At 38.1% G+C, this 10,773-nt stretch overlaps 1 pseudogene; it reads right to left on the bottom strand.

Annotated features, from left to right (window-relative positions):
* The window catches only part of LOC101569271, a 2,106-nt pseudogene extending 1,619 nt beyond the window's left edge, over positions 1–487 (bottom strand).
* Between the last annotated feature and the right edge of the window lie 10,286 nt (positions 488–10,773).

Raw genomic sequence — 10,773 nt, 5'->3', positions numbered from 1 at the left:
GAGCTAAATAAACCTTTCCTTCCTTCATTTTGAGTGTTGGGTATTAGTCCCAGCAATGAAAGAAGAGTAACTAAGACAACATGTTACTCAGGGGATGTCTACTGCTGCTGCAGGAGGCTCAACTTGGTCTCCAGCACCTTATTCTGCTGCTCCACAAACCGAACTTTGTCAATGAAGGAGACGAGCTTGTTGTTGAGGTTCTTGATCTACTCCTTTTCCTGATTATGCATGGCCTGGGTATTGGGGTCCACCTCCAGGTTCAGGGGGTTCAGCAGGCTCTGGTTCACCTGGATGGCCATGATGCTGCCCACACCAGCCCTTCCATAGCCACCAAACCCCAGGCCTGGAAGCTGCTGCTGCTGCCCATTCAGGAGAAGCTGGAGAAGCTGATGCGGGAAGCAGGCCTGCTGGTGTAGGAGAGGCTGCTGAAGGCCCGGGGGCTGCTGGTGGACACCTTGTAGGACTTCTGCGTCACCCTCATGGACATGGTGGAGGCTGGAGTGGAGGCAGGCGAGCTGAAGATGAGACTCAAGAAGGAGCCTGGCAGCTGTTTCTGGACAGTGCTGAGTTTTCTTTACCGATTCATCTACCTTCTATTTAGTTGTGATTAATTTTGCTTAAATGTTTAAATTTCCTTGAGCTCTTTACTTCTCAGAAGCTATATTAAATTATAGTATTAGAAAGCTTGCATCAAATGCTTCAGGATCTGGCATTACACCTATTAGCTAATAATCTGTTGAGGGTCTGCCATATTGCATTATTGCCATATTGCAGTTATTTGTGCACTTTATGATAATTTTGATGACAAAAATGTATTTACAGTGGTGTAGATCTATCTCAGCCCATCATGTGTGTTAGAGTATTTCTCTACCATTGAGCTATGTCTCTGGCCCTGTGATGGGTCATTTCATTTGTCAACCTGAGTGAGTTATTAAGTGCTCAGATATTTGCTCAGAAATGTTCTGGGTATTTCTGCAAGGATGTGCTATTGTTTGGATATGAGTAATCCTCTAAAAACTTAAATGCTGGAAGCTTGGTTTCTCATGTAATGGTATTTAAAGTTTGTGGAATTTTAAAAGATGAGTCTTTCTGGAAGAAAATGATTAGAAACAAGACACAGAAATGGTGTTTAGAAAATGGGGGCACAACCAGCAGAAGGGACTACTGTCAACCTCACAGGGGTGATTATGCCTTGTCAAACGGACTCATCCTGTGACAGTGGGCAGGTACAGAGCAAGATTTTCTTTCTCGCCCTGCCCTCCTGATTCCTCTCTCACATGGAGATCTGTTTGGCAGGAGGCTGCCTGTGGCTCTCACCCACTCCCTCCATGTGATGATCTGTGCCCACCGCCGAGTCCTCACAGAATCCAGGGCTGACCTCTGGCCCCCCTACGAACCTAATGGACACATGGAGGGACACTGCCTAATACAGGAGAGCAATGGTGTTGGAGTTCGGTCCCATGATCTTCATCTTCAGGTTAGGAAACTTGAAGCTGGAATCCCCACCAGGCCTGTGTCCTTCCTAGGCCCATTCTGGGCTCACCTCATAGTAGTAGCCTCCCAACAGCCACTGAACCAGGATCAGAAGAGTCTGAAACCAGTCCTGACTTCACTCCCATGTATGTTAGTTCAGAAAGTAATTTTTCACAGGAGATCAGTGGTCGGTGAGAAGCTGCCCACCCTCCCACTTTCGTGGCCTGTAGCCCGTCGCTTGTTCTTGACCTATGGGCCTGTATTTTTTGCTAGTGTATTCTCATTTGAGAATGAAAGAACAAGGCCAATTTATTATTCATTATACTTTAGTTATAAGGCTTATGCCCACCTCAGAAATACACAAGAATGGATGGCATTTAGTATTTCTAAGTTTTTAAAATATAATTTCCATTGACTTAACAGGACCAAATTCTTAAAACTTTTCACTACTCAATGTGATCAATTGTGGTAGAACTGCTTAATAAAATATTTCATGAAAAGTAATCAAGATCATTTAATTTTCAACTGATTTTTTTCCTCTTTTTTATTGTTTAAATTCCAACAGCTTAGCATCATTGATACAATTTTTTGTCTCTTTTAGGTGACACAACCTATATTTGTTCAGTTAGATGGAATTATTGCTATTTTTCTCCTGCTCTCTCATTCTAACTTAACATCTCTTTGTAAAAAAATTGATGTTCTTGGTTTGTCTATCATTTCATTTTATTTTTAGTGATAACAAAGACTTAAAATTTAAATCTAATACCAATATTATATTTTTCCTCTTCATTTGTGAAAAATACATCAATGTGCTTAACACAGGAGAAAGCAAAATGAATATACGAAAACAGTGATTTGGACTTTAGATGTGAATTCTGCTTTAATCTTGTACTTGTTAGTAATTCTGTTTTTCAATCTTTATTTAATCTGTTTTTGACTGGCGTCTAGAGGAACTATATAAGTAGCTACTGGCCACCTTTTAGTGCCTTCTGGCTTTAATTTGTTTTTTTATAAAGGGAGACTTCAATTCTGTTTAAAAGGATCAAGAACGTTTTTCAAACTAAGAATTCCCCTGTATAGAAGCCATATCAAACATATATATCACACTTTCATCTTTAAAATTAAAAATAAGCCACCTTAAATGTCCCTTTTTTTGTCAGCATAAACTCACTCCAAGATCCCTTCCAGGCTATGAAGCTCTTATTCTCTTCAACTACTGCCCCCATTCTTTTTGGTGGGGAGGTACATTCACTTTCTGTGTCCTCATCCCACCCTTGGGGACATTCTGCCAGTTCACCTGCTTTCTAAATTCACTCTTTGAGCACCCTGTGAGCCACCAGAGCCTGACAAAGGTAAGTCAGTCAGCAGTTTTGCTTCCCAGTCTTAACACCTTATTTTTCAAAGGTGTTTCTTACAAATGCTCCCACTTCTTATCTGATCTGAAGGAAAGAGTATCACACATGGGAGCCCCTAAGCACTTGCCAATTAAGTCTCGGTAGCTCCTATAATGTTTTGGATTTCCTTTTGAAGAAGGATTTCTGTATCTCAGATCTATTAAACTGTGCTCTTTATGTTGCCATTTACGCCACAAGGGGTTTGTGACCCCTGGTTACATTTTTTGAGATGAATTTTCATAGCATATATGACTTCAATTTTGAATTGTCAGTCTTTTTTTTCCCCACACAAGAAAGAGGGCAGAAAGGGTATTCCATTTTCTGAAAAGAAAGCTGTTATATAACATATAATAGTTTACAACCACTCAAAGCTTATGGAAAATATAGAAAAACTCATCCAACATTTTTGCAAAGGATCTTAGAATAGAAAAACAATACGCAGAAGGAATCATTAAATGCAGCACTTACTTCCTAAAATTATTCTGAACCCTTAAAACACAGAACTATGAAATTTGTCTATAACATATAGTGCGTAAATGCTCATTTTCTGTTAGCTGTATTTGTTGTTAATAAAGATTGAAAGCTTAAAATGCAAGATGAACATGATACTCTTTACCCTTCTTATACAAAAATATCAATCTTTTAACAACAAAAAAATATAATACATAAAAAGGCAATGAAAAGATTTCCATTTCTGGAAAGATGGAATTTGTGCTTACTTATGTTTTCTTCTATATGCAATTAACATTTTTGGACAATACATAAATATAAGAAGAGAAGAGGAGAATCAAGCAAAGGAGCTAAAAACACCAGAGGCTGAGAAAGGATCTGGTGATTAGTTCCTTGGGTCTTTTCTTTTTAACCTTCACTGTCATAGACGTGGACCTGATCAGCCAGCGAAAGCCTCAGTATGTAAGCCTGTATCCTCTATCTAAGAGACAAAGAAAAGGACAGACTTATATGGCCAAAAATTGCTTGAGAAGCTCTTTTGTGCATTTAGTAACATCACAGAAACACTGAGGCCACTGTCACTTCCATAGAAGTGAGTGTCCAGTGGGCAGCCCAGAGCCTTCCTCATCGGCATGGCCTGAGGAGCTCAGCCTACCCACTGGGCTGGCTTTAGCGAAGGCAAGCAAGGAGCAGGTTCCTTCATCCTCCTAGCAGAGGGCACTCTCTCTCCCACAGCAGTGTCAGCAGAGTCCACCATAGCAACTGGATCTCCATGCACATCAAACAGCAATGAGGAGCATTTACCTCTCAGCTGGAATGAAACAACCCTCTTTCCTTGTACAGTTATGGAGGCTCTGGAGGTAGTGCAATATCCTAAACCCCAATCCGCAGCTCTGCCTGGAAGTGAGGAAGAGCCCTCACTTCCTGTTAGTGGAGGCCAGTACTGTGAGCTGGACTTCTTTTACATAGACATTATGACATGACATCATCTTTTCACATGGCAGATCAAGGACTGAGAAAGCAAGAGAAATAACAAGATTTAATAAAAAGCAGAATTTGCTAACATATTGCTCAAAATATTTATCATTCATTATTCTAAGAACTGAATATGAAAGATAAACAATTAGTATATCAGTGAGAAGAGACAAGTGTTAGTTATTTGAAAAAGACTTTTTAAAAATGTATTTAGTACAAGGTCTACAGGATCTCACTACACAGATCAGACTTGTAATGGTCCTCCTGTTTTCAGCGTACCAAGTTCTGGAATTGTAGGCATGTGCCACCATGCATAGTCTCAATTACCATCTCAGAGAACCTTGGGGGTGGAGGGGGCATTGCATGCCAGGGATGGCACCCAGGATACTGCGTCTGCTTAAGCAGGTGCTTTAATCTGCTGAACTACCTGGCTAGCCCTGTTTGACACAGACTTTAAAGCAAGTGTCTTTAACATCTTCAAGGAGCAACTATAGAAACAATTATAAAAACAAATACAAAGAAAATGCAAAAACAGCAAAGAAATTGAGAGCATTATTAGAAACATTTTAGAACTGAAATTTTTATAAAAAGTTATAAAAATACCAGTGGATGGTTGAATAGCAGACTGAAGGAGCCAATGGAAGACTGGTAGAGCTGGAAGATATGATACAAATTACTCAGTCCAAACAACAAAATGAAAATGAAGAGTTCAATCCCCGGCATCAAAAAAAAAAAAAAAAAAAAAAAAAAAAAGAAAAAAAGAAAGTGAGTCAAATCATAGGCAGTTTAGCAGGATAACAGAAGATTTAACAGTTGTGCCCCGGACCCCTAGGCAAACCAAAGGAGATCAAGATTAAAGAAATAGTTGAATAAATAATAACTAAAATTTTCTCAAATGTGGCAGAAGATATAAACCTACAATTTCAAGAAGTTGATCAGACCCCAAGGAATAAGAATCTAAATATATGCACATCAACCTTGAAGCTCATCTCTGAGAGTAAGATGCCCCCAAACTTGTAGCACGTGTATGTTAGATGAGACTTTTATTTATTTATTTTTAATTTTCGCTATTTTTTTTTCTGTGTTTTAGGGAAGGGTCTATGGGGTGTTCAGGGTCTGACTACTAGATTGGACTCATAGTGATCCTCCTGTTTACAGCATCCCAAGAGGTGGGATTACAGGTGCGCGCCACCACACCCAGTCTGAATTGCCATCTCAGTGAACCCCAGGGGTGCACTTATCATATAATACCCATCTTTTCATATTATGACATTGATGCTTATCATACTTATGACTAGGATTTTGATTTTTTTGATCAGATAGGAAAATAAACCTTTCAGGGTAATATATTAGTTCAGCACGATTTTTTACACATTTCATTTTACTGATTTTTGATTCATTATTAAAAAATAGCTTGAAATGTTATTGAAATTCTTGCCACTAGAATATTGAGAAAATTGTGTCCATGCTGGTTTTTATATTTATTTAAAATACTTTATTATGTTTCTTTAATTATAATTCAATTGTAATTTTACTTGAACTGATGGAATGTGTTTAATATTTAGAAGATAAACATGAAAATTTAAATGGTCATACAAAGTGGTCAGTAGACTGCATAGTTTTTGGCAAATGAGACTTTCACAGAGTGATGAGCATCTATTTGGAACAACATATAGCATTTTAATAGCTTGGAGTCTCTGAAGGGGCATTTTGAGTAACATTATTTCCTCACATAAGTTTAATATATTCCTGTGAGGTACACCAGTGGGACAAAATGTTTAAGAAACACAAATAAACTTTTAAAATTGACAGTGATTTAATTTAACATAAGTTTCACTGGTATTTGCAAACACAAATTGTATTATTTATAATTAGCTTCCATGGTCATGTATTTGCAGCTTTCTGAATCCCTCAGCATCCTTCTGCTTTGTCCAAAAGTTCCGTCCACTTGACAACACCAACCTGGCACTTGAATGTGATGAATGTACATGGCACACTCATTCTTCACATAACATGTAAAAGGTGACATAAAGGACACAGTCTATATTGGGTCTGCTGTCCCCTCCACCTGTGGGTCTCATAGAAAAAGAAGCTCCTGGATTCTCAATGACTTTGAGAGTTTTGAATTGTTCCAGTTGATTTTTATGTAAAAGAGGAAAAGATAAATTAATCTATTTTCTATGTTCATTGTTCTGAGGAAACACAGAAGTCAATTTGTTTTAATTATGCTCAATAAATCTATATAAAATGGGAATACACTCTAAATGTTGCTTTGACAAAAGGAAAAAGCATATATTCAATAGCTTACATTTAAGTGTTTTTCATCCAATGCTGCCTCCGTCTATTGTGACGCTATATCTAATTATAAAGCCATAAACTTGCTCTATCAAGAGAAGTTTTAAAGGGTCCAAATACAGTCAGCCTTTCCCTCCAACTAATTGCATGTTTTTGTCTGCTTATACAAAGCTCCAACCTTTAGTTGAAACAAAACGAAATTTTTTTACCATAATGATAAGAGAATATGTTTACTATCTATTTCTGTTTCATTTCACTGCATTCTTATTTTTACTGCCCTTTTCATTTCAGCCACTAGTGTACTTCTAAGATCCACATTTAACACTAATAATTCCATCTATGTACTGTCCTTAAGTTATTTGAGAAAATGTAGAAATTTTATATTCTTTGCTTGCTTCTTGATATCTTTGTGTCAACAACTACTCAGCCATGAATTCAGATCAAATTGGAAATGTGTCTAGCACATTAAGAAGTAAACTATTAACTGCTTTCTGTTAAAATCTGTTGATGAGGATAAATATACATATTTTCAAATTCTCCAACTGTTTCAGTGACTATAGGAAAATAGCAGGGAAGAAAATAAGAGTAATTCAGGTAATGAAAGCAAAACTTGGTACCAAATTGGAATTTGGTCAACAGTAATCTGGAAGAATGAGTGCTGGGATCTCACAGGCCATAATTTATTCCTAAGTTTTAACTTTTATACAGGAAGTTCACAATTAAAAAATGGATAATCACAAAAAAGCCAACCAAAGAATCTCAAAACTAAGGGACAACTGAGCCTTACAGGTCTATGGTGATTAATTCTGATTGTCAACTTGATTGGCTTGACATACACTTAGGAGAATGGTACAGCACAGTTCTGGGTGTGCCAGCATGGGGTACGAACACATGACCTTGGGAACTGCAGCTCCCTGGTCTCTTACTCTGGCTCTTCAGTTGCACTCTACCTCCTGGCTACCACGTGATTAGTAGCTTTATTAACAGATTATGGGCCAGCCAAATAGCTCAGTGGATTAAAGCGCCTGCAAGCAGCCTTGGCTCAGGGGCCATGCGTTCAATCCAGGGGACTGCCATGCTGGCCTTGCCCTCCAGCATGCCCTGAGATAGCAATTGAGACTGGGCTTGGTAGTGCATGCCTGTAATCCTAGCACTTGGGAGGCTGTAAACAGGAGAATTACTACGAGTCTGATCTAGTAGTGAGATCCTGAACACTCTGTGAAGCCTTCCCTAAAATACAGAAAAAAAATAAATAAATAACAGATCATGCCCTTCTGCCTTGAATTCAGCTGACCATAGTCTGAACCAACTGAAGTATTGAGCTAAAAATAAGCCTGTTCTCCTTTAAGTTGTGGGCATCACATATTTTGCCCAGCAATGGACAGTGTGCTGTTATGTGTGGCATTATTTTAGTAAATGATATTCTAGCTTGCCTGGGCCTTTCTAGCTTCAATAATGGCAGTTTCACCTCTTTGGAAATGCCTCAGAACTACCCAAACGGGGATAGTTAGTATTCTTGAAATGATGTAATTAATGAAAGGCATGCACTGAGTAAGAAACTAAGATTGTACTTAAATGAATTAAAGCTTTCTAGTTCACTGGATTTGACTAAATGGAATTGTTTAAAGTTAAATAAACATTAATTGTATATTAATTTTAAAATATTTACTAGGGGTTAATAAAGTTCATTTATTTTTATTTTTATTATTTTTTTGTTTTTGGTGGAACCGGGGATTGAACTCAGGCCTGTGCACTTGCTAGGCAAGCACTTATTTTACTGAGCTATCTTCCCAGCCCCATATAGTTCATTTTAGATAATCTCTTCTAACAAGTATGTTTTCAATGAACAATCTTGTTTTGGGCATTTAACACATTTGAAGTTATAACTAAAATGGATTTTGAAAAACTGTGTTGTAGTAAAATAACAAATGTCAATTAAAACTTGACTGTTCTAAACACACTGCTAAACTAAAATGATAAGACACATCAAGTGCAATCTCTTTTCCATTAGGAGCTTATAGCTTCAAGTTTTCAAGTTTCTATGGAAAGAACTTCGAAATTTTAATAATCAGAGAAGATAATTAATTATATATTCACTTATGTACTTGGAATATCCATTATTAGTTATAGTTAGCCAGAATTTATTTATTTATTTTTTTTGGTCACATAATATATTGCAATAAGTTTTTGGTTTTAGTCTTTTTTGGGGGGAGGGGAACCAGCTCACATTTAACTGTGACATTTTAAAATTGTACAAGCATTTTGACATCTGCCCTCCCCCCCATGTTTTGGCTTTTAAAATGACAGATACCATCACCACTCACAGGTGTAATGGGTTTAATAAGTGTACCCCTTCAACTCCTATTTGCAGCACCCAACCTTCCTTTGAAATACCAATGAGACACTGCAGTGGCCAACAGTGAATTTCCACCTGTCAGAGCTGACAATTCAGGTTCTCTGAGCATTTTCTGCTGTGGTGGCACTTGTCCAGGGCCGGCACCTCCCCACAGCTGGGGAGCTTTAAACGTACCAGTGAAAGAAAAGCTTTTTCTCCTTCAAGGGGAAGAAAGAAGATTATTCCTCAAAACCTAGCTGATCTGGCTGTGAGATCTTTCCTCTGTCCTATCTCTCCTGGTTCTTTTTTTTTCTTTTTTTTGTAGTAGAGCAAGAGAGAGAGAGAAAAACCTAACCTGAGTTACAAGAAACAGGACAGTGAGGGCTATAAAGGGAGTGAGCAGGGGCAGCTGAGGCCGGGCACGCCTTCCTCTCCCACATGCAATGTGTGTGCTTCACAGAAAAACAAAAATAACAAATCCACATAATACAAAGGCTAGAATAACAAAACTCATTCATCCAAGGGGGCCGAAAGGCAGAAAGGCAGACAGGAGGGTAAATGGAACAGGGGGAGAAACAAAGTATTCAAATACACCCAGGCACAGGGGCTGGCAAATGCTAGAAAACAGCTACAGAAAGACCTGTGGTCCACTCAGACTCATGATAGTGTTAAAAAGCCACACACTGGTGTCAGGAAGAGTCTGCCTTAAGTGCATCCAAGATGAAAGCTCCAATTCTTGAAAGAGAAGGGAACACACAGAGGACCCTTGGCAGAATGGGCCTTGCCTTCCCTGGGAAGAAGAGTAAAGAGCTGCTGTGGCCTCCTCTGATCCCACCCATCACTCTGGACAGCTGCGACTCAGGGACTTGCAGCAGCCTTCAGGTTGGCAGGAGATGGACGTGGTGAGGGGAATTTCTTTGTAGAGCGAAGACCACCAGTGGACCATAAGCAATATACAAATATCTAAGAAATAGCCTAAGGAAGCAACAAATGCATGTATAAGATTTATAATTTTCTTAAAATGGTTATAAGATATTTGATACATGTATGATACTCTCACAAACAATGACACTAATTTTGATTTAGTTTTTAGACAAGCATGAATTAACTAATTTTGCAACTACTATTGACAAAATTTTATACTGATAATAAAACATGTTTTGTAATGATAGAGATCATACAAATAGGTACATACAAATACAAATTGTATTTTAGATTTGTTCACTTAAAATCAGTATAATGTTTTGACTATGCAGACGAAATCATTTCACTTCCCTATAAATACACATCACGAACACACACATGCACACTCATATATACATACAGTTTAATCTCTTTGTTGGGTATTCATTGTTTTTTAACAATGACTGTTTCTTAAACATTTTCTTAAAAATGTTTCTTAAACATTTTTCTTTAAATCTTTCTTTAAAGATTAAAATACAAATGTCTTTTTTTTTCATAATATATTTGGTTGTTGCAGAATCTCACTGCACAGCTCAGACTCACAGTGATCCTCCTACTTTCAGCCTCCACACTGCTGGAATTACAGGTTTGTGCCACCACTCCTGACTCTGGCCAGCTCAGCCCACCCAAGCATGCCATGTGGTACAGGGGATCAAATCATGGTCCCTGCGCTTGTGGGACTCCTGTTCCCTCTTGAATCTACCTCTTTTCTTGGTTAATAGTTACTTATTTCTGGGTCTCACTATCAGCTTTACTTACATGACCCCTCCCTAAGTCCGGGTCAGATAAGTTTCCTTATACAGTTTCATAGATCCATTACTTAATAGCATTTACCTTAGCTGTTTCCTTTAGTTTCATTTTGTTTTTATAAGTTTGTTAGTGTTGATA

The sequence above is a fragment of the Octodon degus genome, unplaced genomic scaffold (assembly GCF_000260255.1).
Source record: "Octodon degus isolate 3935 unplaced genomic scaffold, OctDeg1.0 scaffold00121, whole genome shotgun sequence".
NCBI lineage: Eukaryota > Metazoa > Chordata > Mammalia > Rodentia > Octodontidae > Octodon > Octodon degus.
This window is presented reverse-complemented; position numbering and strand designations above follow the sequence as displayed.